This window comes from Pteropus alecto, unplaced genomic scaffold (assembly GCF_000325575.1).
Source record: "Pteropus alecto unplaced genomic scaffold, ASM32557v1 scaffold61, whole genome shotgun sequence".
Classification (NCBI taxonomy): domain Eukaryota; kingdom Metazoa; phylum Chordata; class Mammalia; order Chiroptera; family Pteropodidae; genus Pteropus; species Pteropus alecto.
In genome coordinates this window covers 20,378,122-20,390,040 of record NW_006434835.1, presented here as the reverse complement: position 1 = coordinate 20,390,040, position 11,919 = coordinate 20,378,122, and the positions used below count along the sequence as shown (strand labels likewise).

General features: G+C 46.6%; 1 long non-coding RNA gene across 2 annotated transcripts in view; it reads left to right on the top strand.

The window, feature by feature from the left end:
* The first annotated feature begins 3,443 nt into the window (after positions 1 to 3,443).
* LOC112478471 overlaps positions 3,444 to 11,919 on the top strand; it is a 20,426-nt gene continuing 11,950 nt past the window's right edge. Inside the window, exons 1-2 of one of the 2 annotated variants that reach the window (XR_003045855.1) lie at positions 3,444 to 4,323; positions 5,793 to 7,435. This is a non-coding gene — a long non-coding RNA (uncharacterized LOC112478471). Of the gene's footprint in view, positions 4,324 to 5,792; positions 7,436 to 11,919 lie in introns of those variants that run through there. The other variant, XR_003045854.1, reaches the window with a different exon arrangement.

The following is an 11,919-nucleotide window of genomic DNA, read 5'->3' as shown; positions in this document are numbered from 1 at the left end:
GTGAAAACTAAAAACGAAAATCTGAAACCAACCTGCAGAAAAAGGGAGGGGTGAAAGAGAGTGCCAGCGGCACGCCCTGCTCCCAGGGGTCCCCAAACCAACCACACCCTTGTCTCACTGGAGATTGGTTATGTGAGTCTCACATTCGTACCTTTGCCCAAGCTAGCCAGAGTTACAGTTCTGTCCCCAGAGTTACAACGCATCCTAGATTCATAAAAACAGATGGGCCTTTGAGAGGATATTAGGTATAGTCCTCTGTCTCCAGGTAAGAAGGTCCTTAAAATAAGGTGGCTAAGATACTTAAGCCTCCCCAAGGAAAGAAACCCCACTTTTTCTTTCACATCCTTTATTCGATAGTTAATTAACTTTATGATTAAGTATTTCCTGTTTTTCTCTTAGCCTCTATGTCTTTCGAGCTTCTTCTCTAGAATAGAACCCTGATTCCCCACCACCTGAGGTCACCAGGTAGGCTCAGGAAGTACCACTGAGATGTGACGAGCCCTTGTTTGCATGGGTCATGGGGTGAATTTGTTCCTCCTGTTCCCTCTCCAGAAGTCTCAAGGTCTTCACTTAGAAGATATTCTCATTCGATGCCTATACTGCCCTGGATAGAACCTCATGGGAGACTGGCAATAAAATCATTTAATTAGCTGATAATAGAAAACAGATCGGCACTGTTTGTATAACCAACCTTCTTTTACTTACACACAGAGAATTCATTGTCCTGTGGCTTTCTTCCAAACATATTTAAACATTCTGCACAAGACCGAATTCCATCCTTTCTTTTTACAGTTTTTTTCCCCCTTCTTTTTGGGATCTCATTAGATAGTTTAATCTTTCTCAAAATGTAGAGCTCAAACCTCAAAATGATATGTGGGTGAGGCCCTGAGCAGCAAGGGGAATTATTTCTCAACTCCTGGATGCCAGGCCATTAATACATCCCAGTATTAAGTCTGAGTTTAAAATAACATGGTGACCTTTCCCTCTACTCTCAAGGACTTTCTGAGTCAAAACACTCAGGGCTCCCTGACAGTGTCTCAGGAGATGAATGCCACCTCGTTGATAAAATGGGTACCAAAGCCCCTGGCCCATACCCAGTACAGTTCTCACGTCTCCCATGACAAGGATCAATGTAGGGCCAAAAGTGCCACCATTCTTCCGGGGACCCACTTAAGGCCCAGTCTCCTCTGGGGCCACTTTGATTTTTGAGGAGATAAGCTGGAAGCCTCTGACAGGTTCCTCGTTCTTTGGGACTAGCCAGAGTCTGAATAGACCTGTTTGAACAGCTGTGATCCCAGGCACATTAGTTCTTAATATCCATTCGGTCGGGAATTTTTGATACGTCTTGGGAATCCTTTCTATGCCAAGACCAGGCCCTTCCTTGCTTCAGGGAAGGAAGGCTTGGGGAGCATAAAAGAGATACAGGTGTCCACAATTCTCCCATCTTCTGGATCCCTACTGGTTTCCTCCATCCATGGGGAAGAGGAGGCTCACAGCTGTCAAGAAGCTGGTACAGCTGGGAAGGCTGGGAGCAGCCTTGGCCTTAGGCAGCAGGCTGATTATTATAGGGCCTAAATGAAGTCAGCAGAGGATCAGGAGTGGTTTTCGTTTGTTTGCTCCAACTAGCAGGTTAAAAAAGCCTAAGGCAGGTGTATTTGACAACTATTAACAAATAGTGTATTTGACAACTATTAACAAATCTATAACAATAAACCCCTTAGACACAGGAGAAATCAACTTCCCAAACCCTCCTAGTCCAAAAGGGCTAGAGAAATGCAATGTATTTTAGAAGGTTTGTCAATGACTTTTCATAAAAGTAATATATTGGATTTCCCACTTAGATTGCTTACTAAAGGGCCCTGGGTAGGTGCGGATATGAAGCCATTGGTAGCACAGTAGCCCAGAAGACAGCGTGGGATGCCAAGCCCGGGGAATTGGGAATTCCTTCTCCTTCCTCACTCTGACCCCTGCTACTGCTGCTGCCAAGGTCTGAGCCCTCATCATTCATTATGTGAGTTTTCTATATTTGGAAACAGTTTGGTGGAAAATTTTCCACACTTAGAAAGTCTTTAACTCTGAGTCTTTAATACATACATTCTTCCATGCCCTTACTTAATGCATTGAAAGGTTTATTATTGAAAAAGTTCATTTTGGATGCAGTGGAACTAGGAAGACACAGGGAGTCTGCCAACCCCAGAGGTTCTGGTCTCTGATGTGAGGAAGATGCTAAACGCAGACCTAAGGGAGTTTCTTAAGCTCTGCTGCAAGCAGCTGGCTCTGCCTCTCCTCCAGGCCATTTGTTGTGACTTTTGGAGGATGGGATGGAGATGGGGCGGGGGAGGGAGGGAGCTGCCTTTCATGGGTGGAGTAAGTGTTCCCTGTGCTTCCACAATTAGGAGCCTGGCTCAGGCTCTGAAAGGTTTCTTCTATTCTTCACTCCCTCATGCTAGAAATGAGCAAGTCATACAAGCAAGTCAAGAGGTGTTTTTGTTTTGTTTTGTTTTGTTTTTTAAAATTTCTTACTTATTTCTCATGACAAAAGTAAGACATGTTAACTTCAGGAAAATACAGATAAGGAAAAGCAAAGGCACCAGAATTTCCTCACCTCAGAGAAATAACTATTAATACCTACTCAGGTGTACATCTTCCCCAACCTCCACCTGTGCACATACAATAATGAAATAACTTACGAGGGCTCAGGCTCCGGGCTGCGTGGTTTACAGCCATCATTCCACGTACTCTGCACAAGCCTACTTACTGGTCATTCCGCTGTGTCCCAGCATAATGCATGGTCGGAAGGTGGGCTCTGGAGCCAGACTGCTGGAGGACCAAGGCCTGATCTGCCGCCCATGGGCTGTGAGATCTCAGCAAGTCAGTCAATGCTCTAGGCCTCTGGTCTGCACCTGTCAGTTGCAGGCAGTAACAGTGTCAGCATCACATGGGTTGCCCAGAGGACTACCTGAGTCAATACGTGTAAAATATTTACTGCTTGCTACCGCTGAGTGCCCGGCTCATGGAGTCTCTGATGATCTCCTTTTCAGAGATAATGGAAATGTGTTCAGGGAAGTCAGTGATTTGGCTGAGATCCCATAAGCATTAAGTGATAAAGCCAGGTGTGAAACTTAAATCTCTTCTGACTCCGGGTTCTTTATGATATTATACACGTGTGTGTGTGTGTGTGTGTGAGAGAGAGAGAGAGAGAGCGAGAGAGAGAGAGAGAGAGAGAGAGAGAGAATTCCCACAACTGAACTCTATCGTAAACATCTTTGGGTTACTGTATAATAAACACTCCAGCTCCTGCATGTGCCCTGGACCTAGTCTCAGTCAGTGAGTAGAGTCTTGGGAGCTGACACAGGCCTGGCTTCATTCACAGCTATGCTGCTCAAGCTATAACTGATCAAGAGTCCAGCAGGCTCTGGTTAAGATGCAGATTCTGAGTCAGGAGGTCAAGTGGGAGCCTGAGACTCTGCATTTCCAACACATTCCCAAGGGAGGTGGTTGCTGCTGGTCTGGGAACCACACTGCAGCAAGGTTTTCGAGAATTTTGGCCAGTGGATCTGCTTTATCCTGTGCCTTCCTCCTGCTGACTCTTTTGTTTACACAAGTCACCTCCCACCTCTACTCACGTCCTGAGTCTGAAATTCTGAATCCATCTGCATTGCTCATGACAGCGTCAGAGCTCCTGAGGAGGGCTCCCGGGCTGGAGCATGGGTGGGCCCTCCTCCCCCGGGGAGTGCTGAGTCCCAGTGTTCCCAGTCGACAGTCTCAACCCTGGGGAGCTTTGCACAAACACTGCTGGGGCTGCGTCTGATCTGCATTGTCCGAAACCCCCCCAAGAAAACAAACATCCCCTCCGGAGCCAAGCACAGGGGCTGGTGGGGATCGTGAGGGCTGCAGGAGGCACCGCTTGGTGAAGCGGTCATCTACCTCCTACCAACAGGCCGTGGGGACACTCCCCACTCTGAAACCTCTGCAGTGCTGATGTCATCTCTCAAGCCCACGGCAAGACAAATCACTATTCTGCCACGTTTTCATCCGGTGCCATCTGGAAGCCCAGCCCTCACACGGGACAGCCTCCAGAATATAAAGAGGAAGTTACCCTTGACCCGCTCTGTGGAAATTCCGGACAGTGGCCGAGAGTAGACAAAGGAAGAACTCTGAGAGTGGCAATGCGGAGTAAGTGATTGTTTCTGGGAGTGGGACAATCCGAGCCACCCAAACCCCAGACGTGAAGGGAAATTCAGTCTTCAAAAGGTCTTTCATCGTAATTTTTCCATGATGGAACCAGCTTCTCACTTAGTTGTTTATCCCAGCAGATACCAGGTAGGTCCTGACAAAACGAGAAATGTGGGGAATGACACCCTGAGAATTAGGAATTTCTCTTCCCTTTCTTCCTCAGGAAACCCTCTTTCCACAGCAGGCAGAATTTGTGGGTGTTGCTTGAGTTTGCTGCTGTTTTCACCTCTTTAGAACTAGCTCCCTCTCTAGGAATTTTCCACGGGGAAATAAACCTCTAAGCCTCATACTAGCAAAGTACACTCATTGTTACCTCAATTAGAACGAGTGAATTCCTTGGAAATTCCCATGGCCTTGGCCCAGACCTGAATGGGGCGGGTTTGAAAAGTTCCGGATTCCCTTCTTTCCGCGCCAGCCAAGGGCACGTTTCCCCGGCACAACATCATGCCCCCCTCAAAATATAAACGCCCTGGATCGGAGGCCTCTGTGAGCCCATTTAGGTCCTGAACTTATCGTGAGAAGACCCAATGTCAAAAATAAGTGGAGCAGCAAGGTTATTTATTAAGCTGAGCCTGCAGTGTTGGGGAAACTTCCTGTTATCAGGTATCTGAGAATGCGGTCAGGTCGGGTCCCTCCAGGCCTGTGAGCAGGACACTGACTGGGAACCACAGGTCTGATTGCTGGGGCAGCACCTGGGCAGAAGAGCACAGCTAGGGGTCAGACTCAGACTCCATGTCAGGCCTGCACCCCACCCTCCCTGGGCTCTGTGACCCCTCTGAATCCATGGTTCTTAAAAATGGTGATAATGATACCTGCCCTACCTTTCTCCTGAGAGTAAGAAAGCATACTTAAAAGTGATTTCAAGCCTGTAAAGCAGTGGTCCCCAACCTTTTTGGCACCAGGGACCAGTGCTCCTGTGAGAATCTAATGTCTGACGACCTGAGGTGGAGCTGAGGCGGTGATGCCAGCGCTGGGGAGCGGCTGCAAATACACATGGAGCTTTGCTTGCTCGCCGCTCACCTCCTGCTGCGTGGCCCATCTCCTAACAAGCCACAGACCAGTAACCCGGCCCACGGCCCAGAGGTTGGGGACCCCTGCTTTAAAGTGTACTCCGTGCATAAAGTCCAGGCTTATTATGAAGATTAAATTAAATGAGAATGTAAAACGCACACACGCAATTGTATTTCAGTAAATATTTAACAACTGGCTTTCTAGAGAGGAAAATGCCCCGATTTTTAGCATTTGCCAGTTTCTGTGCTGTAAACATTCCCACCTTGGTTGATGTCAAACACCAGTGCGACGTCATTGAATATCAAGTTGAACAGAAATGTGTGTAACTGACTCTCGCCAGGGGACGGAGCCTGTAAAAGCACACCACTGGTTAGGTATTTCACCCCCTCATAGACGAGGCCCTGAGCACAGCACCTGAAAAACGGGAGCACTGACCCCCTCCTTCTCCTGCTCATTATTAATTCAGTAGGAAGAGGTTCTCACATGGGAAAATGGCAGCTACGCTTTCTGCTGACTCAGAATCACTGGATGGTGCATGTTCTCAGCCTCCCAGGTGATCCTAATGCACAGCCCTGACTAGGAAGCCCAGCACCACGCCGCAGCCTCCTCGAGCAAGACTATGTCCAGCTTTGGTTCGTATCCCCAGTTCCAGAACAGGGCCTGACCCATTCGATCCTTCTCTAAATGAAGTGATGGCGGCTCATCATCTACGGCTGAAACGATGCAGAGATGTGTGAGGAACGAGGTCCCTTGCCTATGGCCATTCGCGCCCCTTGGCTTCTCTCCCGTCCTCAGCATGTCATCCCTGCTGACCCGCGTTCCTTCCTAAGTGGTAGCCACATGCCCCCTTCCCATCACCCATCCTGGTTCTGCTGAGTCCCCTCTCGGTCCTCCGGGGCCTGTACCCACTCACTCACTTCTCTGAGTTATCCTCTGTGGAGAAGGAACCATTCCTTCTCCCTGTACTGGGAGCCCCTTAGGCCAGATGCACCAAACTCAGACCAGGAGCGGAGGGTGCGAGTGCATGCATGCTGTCTCTCCACTGTCTTCTGCATCTGCCTTCTTCGTCTAGGACAGTGTATGTCCAGAACAAGCCCTCAGTAAAAGTTTCTTTGAATTAAAAAAAAAAAAGTTACTAGGACAGGACTACAGGAAGGGAGGAGAGGAAGGCATTCCAGGTGAATTAATTAACCAAGGAAAGACCTGAAGTAGTTGGAGTGTCCTTGGCTTGAGTACAATAATAGCAAAGGAAAATTGATTTTTAAGCCAAAAATGTTCACACCTCCATCCATCACTGAATATATGCCCCACCCATTTTTACAGTCTTTCTCTGAATCGTGCATGCCAACATAAACTACCAACTCTCTGGTCTTTCTCAAAGTAACCTGGAGAAAAATGAGAAGGTGGAATTCTCCAGGAATGGAACAAAAATTTCCAAGGCACCTGTTTTAGGTACAAATACAATGACCAAAATTTTCTCAGCCCAAATAGAATAGCCTACTAGGTTCCCTTACTGGGAGAAGGCAACAGCCTGCTTGTAATCAGGGTCATCGTAGAAAACTCCAGCCTTAAAAGCTACAAAAAACAGTCCTGATGGCTGAACTCCTGAGCTGAAAGTTAAATGTTCTTATACACTCAGAACAAGTATGACTTCCCTGATTTTAAGAAAAAGGAGAGAATTAGTGTTTATTAAGCACCTGATACTGAATAGCCTTATGAAGGTTGTGTGCTCAGCACATAAGCACTAAGCCGCACCCAGCCCGGTGAGGTTATGTCCTTGTATCCTGTTGCGGAGATGAGGTACACATGCCCAGAACCTTAGGAGACACACCCAAAAACACGCCATCAGTGAACGGCACAGGCAAAATGACCGTCGGGTCGCCCTGGCTGCAGCCTTGGACATAGATTCCAGATTTACTACTGTTATTGCTTTCCTGTAGGTCTTCCACAATGAACCCCAGGAAGAGTCATCAAGACCACAAGGGAGTAGGCCCCCCTCCTTCGCCTTCCTTTGAAAGGCCCCTCCACAGAAGCGAAGCGTGAGGAGAGAGACAGGAGGAGCAGTGTTTAAGGCAGGGAGGAGGGAGACCAATGACTGGACAGAAATTCTTAAATTCACAGCTATTAAGTCTTTAGGTCTATGGGCTTAACGCCTGGAGGAATGATGTTTAAAAAAAAAAAAAATAGAGGCAAGAAATGATCGTTTAAATAAAAATGGAAGGTATGGTCCCTACTGGCCCTTCATTGTGCAGTGTCCTTGGATTCTCTCAGTCCGAAGGCGTTAGTTGCTGTGAGCCGCACCTGACCTCTGCCCCCACCTCCCCCAGCTAAGGGCCCGGAAGGAAGGGAGTGGGCCTCATTCATCTTAGAACCCTTAGGACCTAGTAGACAGAGTTGCTGGCAGAGAGGAGTGTTAAAAAAACAAAGCTTGTTGAAATAAACTTTTTTCCCCCACCTTTATTCCCAGGATAATCTTTTGGCATCTTTCAACAAACTAACTCCCTTCTCCTCGAGGCTAAGTGTCCCCACTGGTGCCTCCCAGCCCCCTTTGCTTATGCACCGATGCATAACAGGGTTTTAGGACTCAGGGTTTTAGAACTGCAGTAAGAGAATCTGTTTATGTCCTGAGTCACACTATCCATCCCCTAGAGCAGGAACAGTTTATTAGCGAGGTTTATACCCTAAACACCTTGCCTAGTGCCTGATGTACAGGGTGCTTATTAAACAGGCATTAACTAAACATCCATTAATTAGAACTGGCTCTGGCAAAAGTTGCTGGAAAAGTGAGTTTCTAACTTTTGAAATGTTTAAATATACTCTCTGCAACTTTGAGCAGAAAGTCCCATTAGGACAAGCCTTGGGTCAACTAGTTATCAGACATGGCTCTAAACACAGTTCAGATGGCTTAGTTCCTACAATAGGGCTTGCGTATGTCTAGGCATTTGAGTATTCGTTCAGAGCTTCATTCAGAGGTCATTCTGGAATTACCTGTGATTAAACAAGGGGAATGAACATAAACTATTTTAGTATGATAAATTCACAGCCTTACCAAGGAAAAACCAACAAGCCGCATCCACTGTGAGGTGCGATCTGAATGAGCAAGGACCCTGTAGGCTGCTTCCAAACCTCCTGCCCAAATCACAGCATCACAGAAAGCAGAGCTGGAAGCCGGGGTGCTCGTTTCTGTGCTGCAGGGCTTCTTAGAGACTTCCGTCATCTAACGTCCATGGGGGCTCTTTGTGAAGGGATAGGAACGTCTTATTTCCCAGACTTCTTTGGCCGTAGAGTCCTCCTATAGTAGAATTTCTATTAACACCCTCCTGATAACGCTGCACCACATCTTGATCTGCCTTCGCTACGTTCGTTTCCACAGACATTGCTGACCACCTCCTCGCTATGCCCAAGGTGATGCTCTAGGAGCAGGAAGGGCCACTCAGAGAATGATGCACAGTCTGCCTCCTGGAGCTTTTGGTCTCACCTGGGAGATCAGAGAAGGCAGAATCAGACGGGGCAGAAAGGAAACCAGGATGAAGGTCGTCACATGACGAGTACCCTAGGCAAGGCCAGAGTGGTGGGGTGGGGGCGGTGGAAGGTGGGGAGACAGAGTACCCAACTTACGGGGGGTGGCGGGGAGTTGTGTAAGGGGGAGAAAGCCTGAGAAAGTGGTTTGGAGTCACATTATAAACATCGCAAAAAGTTTGTATTTCACGTAGAATTCCAGAAGGTCTTAGAGCAGAGGAGTGGCACAACTACAGCCATATTTTAGGTCATAGAGGCTTCTTAGTGCTTATTATTATACGATCTCTTAGTTCACAAATAAGCCGTGGTCTTCACTCTCTAACACAGTGGTCCCCAACATTTTTGGCACCAAGGACTGGTGCTCCTATGGGAATCTAATGCCTGATGATCTGAGGTGGAGCTGAGGCGGTGATGCTAGCTCTGGGGAGCGGCTGCAAATTCAGATGAAGCTTTGCTAGCTCGCTTGCCTACCTGCTGCTCACCTCCTGCTATGCGGCCCAGGTCCTAACAAGCCACAGACCAGTACCGGTCTGTGTCCTGGGGGTTGGGGACCCCTGCTCTAAAGAGATGAGTGATTTCGACACAATATGGTATACAGTGAGATCATATTGAGTTTAACTTGTATGTCATTTGACCATCTTAGAAACAACAATGAAAAAGTCTTCCAAAGAAGACATATTTTATCATTGTTAATGAACATTACAGATTTATGTTATGAAAGGAAAGATGAAATAGGTGTTAGTTATCTATTGCTGCTTTAAAAAATTGCTAAGATAAACTTAACAACTTAAAGCACTCACATATTATGTCACAGTTCTTGAGACAGGAGTCCAGGGTCAGCTCGGCCGGGCCCTGTATTTTAAGGCCTCCCACCAGACTGGAATCAAGGAGTTGGTCAGGGGCAGGGTCTCATCCGAAGGCTCATCTGAGGAAAGACCTGCTTTCGAGCACAAGTGTTTTTGTCAGAATTGTTTCTCAAGTGCTCTTGGACTGAGGGACGTCCCCAGATCCTTGCTTCCTTTAGGGCTTTGCCGACTGTTGGTGCAAGGCCACCCTTAAGTTCCTGACCCCGTGGACCTCTCCAACATTGTGACCTGCTTTATGAAAGCCAGCAAGGGAGACAGTGCAGAGGGGACAGGAGCCATGTCTTTGGTAACCTAGTCACAGAAATGGCATCCCTTTAATGTTGCCAATATTTTATTGGTTAGAAACAAACTATTCAAGGGAAGGAGATTACGGGACGCCAGTCCTAGGAGTTAGAGCTCATTGGGGGCTCATCGTAGTATCAACCTGACTCATCTATGGGTCACTAAATCCCTAGCTCAAAGTAAACTTATGAGACACTCATAACAGTTTAATAATTATATCCCAAATGAACCTATAGAACTTAAGATCAGTGCAGGAAGCAATTTATTTTGGTGGAATGTCACAGTCAAGGATAGATAACCTTGTGTCTCTGACTGACTCCTTTGTAAGTTGGGACGTTATTTTAAGAACAAGTATGGGGGAGAGAATGTGAACCCCTTACCTCAGTGGACCCCTCTCCCTGCCAGCCACGTCTCTGTCCTCAGGACCAAGCTCAGCTGGTCTGCTTTTATTCAGGTTCTCAGACTCACGCGAGCTCTGGGAAAGGAAAAACACTCTTTTGTTCTACGCAGATGAAATAAGATACTCTTCAGTCTGTCTGATTCATACCCCTTCCTAGGATTGCCTCTTTCACACAAGGAATGTACCAGCTACCTTCCTGAAGATGAGAAACCAAATGCTGTCAGGGATGATTTGTGATTCTTGTGATTCACAGAGGAAGAAAGGAAAGAGATGGGAGGGTTCATCTGGATGTGTGTAGCAGCTGGAGGAGGACAGTAGGATTGGCCAGCTCAGGAGATGGCTCATAAAATACAGTGTCTTTGATCTGTGGGTCACCAGTTTATTTAGGGTTGCCCTGAGACATTCCCTTGAATTATGTGTTTTTGGACTTCTTCCAGAAAAGCTTAAAACCCTGGGTACTTTTTTCTTTTTTCGTAGTGGGTTGGATTTTGATTTATCATTCTCTGTGCAGTTGTGGGTGAGCTTTCACCTTCATTTGTTCTAAAACCATCCAGGCACACATAAGCACTCTCCCTAAAAGCGGTGGTATGGGGATCCTGCCAAGATGTGGCCATTGGGGTTCCTATTACAACCTCGAGGGAAATCACCACCCCAGCCAGAGCTGTGAAGTGGAGGGTCTCAAGGCCTTGCTATTCAGCTTGGACATCAGACATCAACAGGGACATTTTCCATCAAACTACAGAGCCCAGAGGAAATGCCACAGGATATTAAACATGTCAACACCATGCTTTTCAAGAAGAAATGTGAGAAGCTGGCTTTGGTCACCAAAATGGCCTCACTCTATCAATGACTCAGTGTTGGCCAGTTTCCCTTAGGTTAGTACCCCACAATTTATCCAGACAGCAATGTGGAAAGGCACAGGATCTTAACTGTTAGACAAAAGAAACAAAGATTTAGAATATACTGTCAAATTATCCACATTTTGGTCTTAGAGTTGTGACATGTTATGTTTTGTTTAAGGAGGTGTTTGGTGAAGAGAGGTGGATGGAGAGTTAAAGTTACATGGAGTTAACTCTGGGTTGGCGAAGCAAAGTTTCACCTCAAAAAGCAGTACGCTTTCTCAAAAGTCAATTTTATGATTTGCAAGGAAAATTACTTGAGGAGTTCAGGTCTTCTCAAAAAGAAGAAGAGGCCAAAGAGGTAGGAAAGTGGGAAGATTCGGAAAAGGAAAAGCAGATATTCAGACTCACACCAAGAGCAGCTGCACTGTTCCTAACATTTTAAAGCTTTTTAGTACGAAATACAATGCACATTCAGAAAAACGAGCAAAACAAAATATATAGCTCAATGATTTGGCAAAAGAACATTGTTACTCATGACCCAAGTTAACGAATGATATTGCCAACTGCCCAGAAGCCATCATACACCCTCCCAATCGTCACCCGTGTACCCATGAGAGTGACCACTTTCGCTCTGTTGGGGTAATCACCTCCTGGCTTTCTTTTATAGTTTGACACCCAAGCATCATTAAGTATAATATAATTTATTTTCATCTGCTCTTTGAACTTTGTATTATATACATGGAAACACAAGCATGCATTTTTT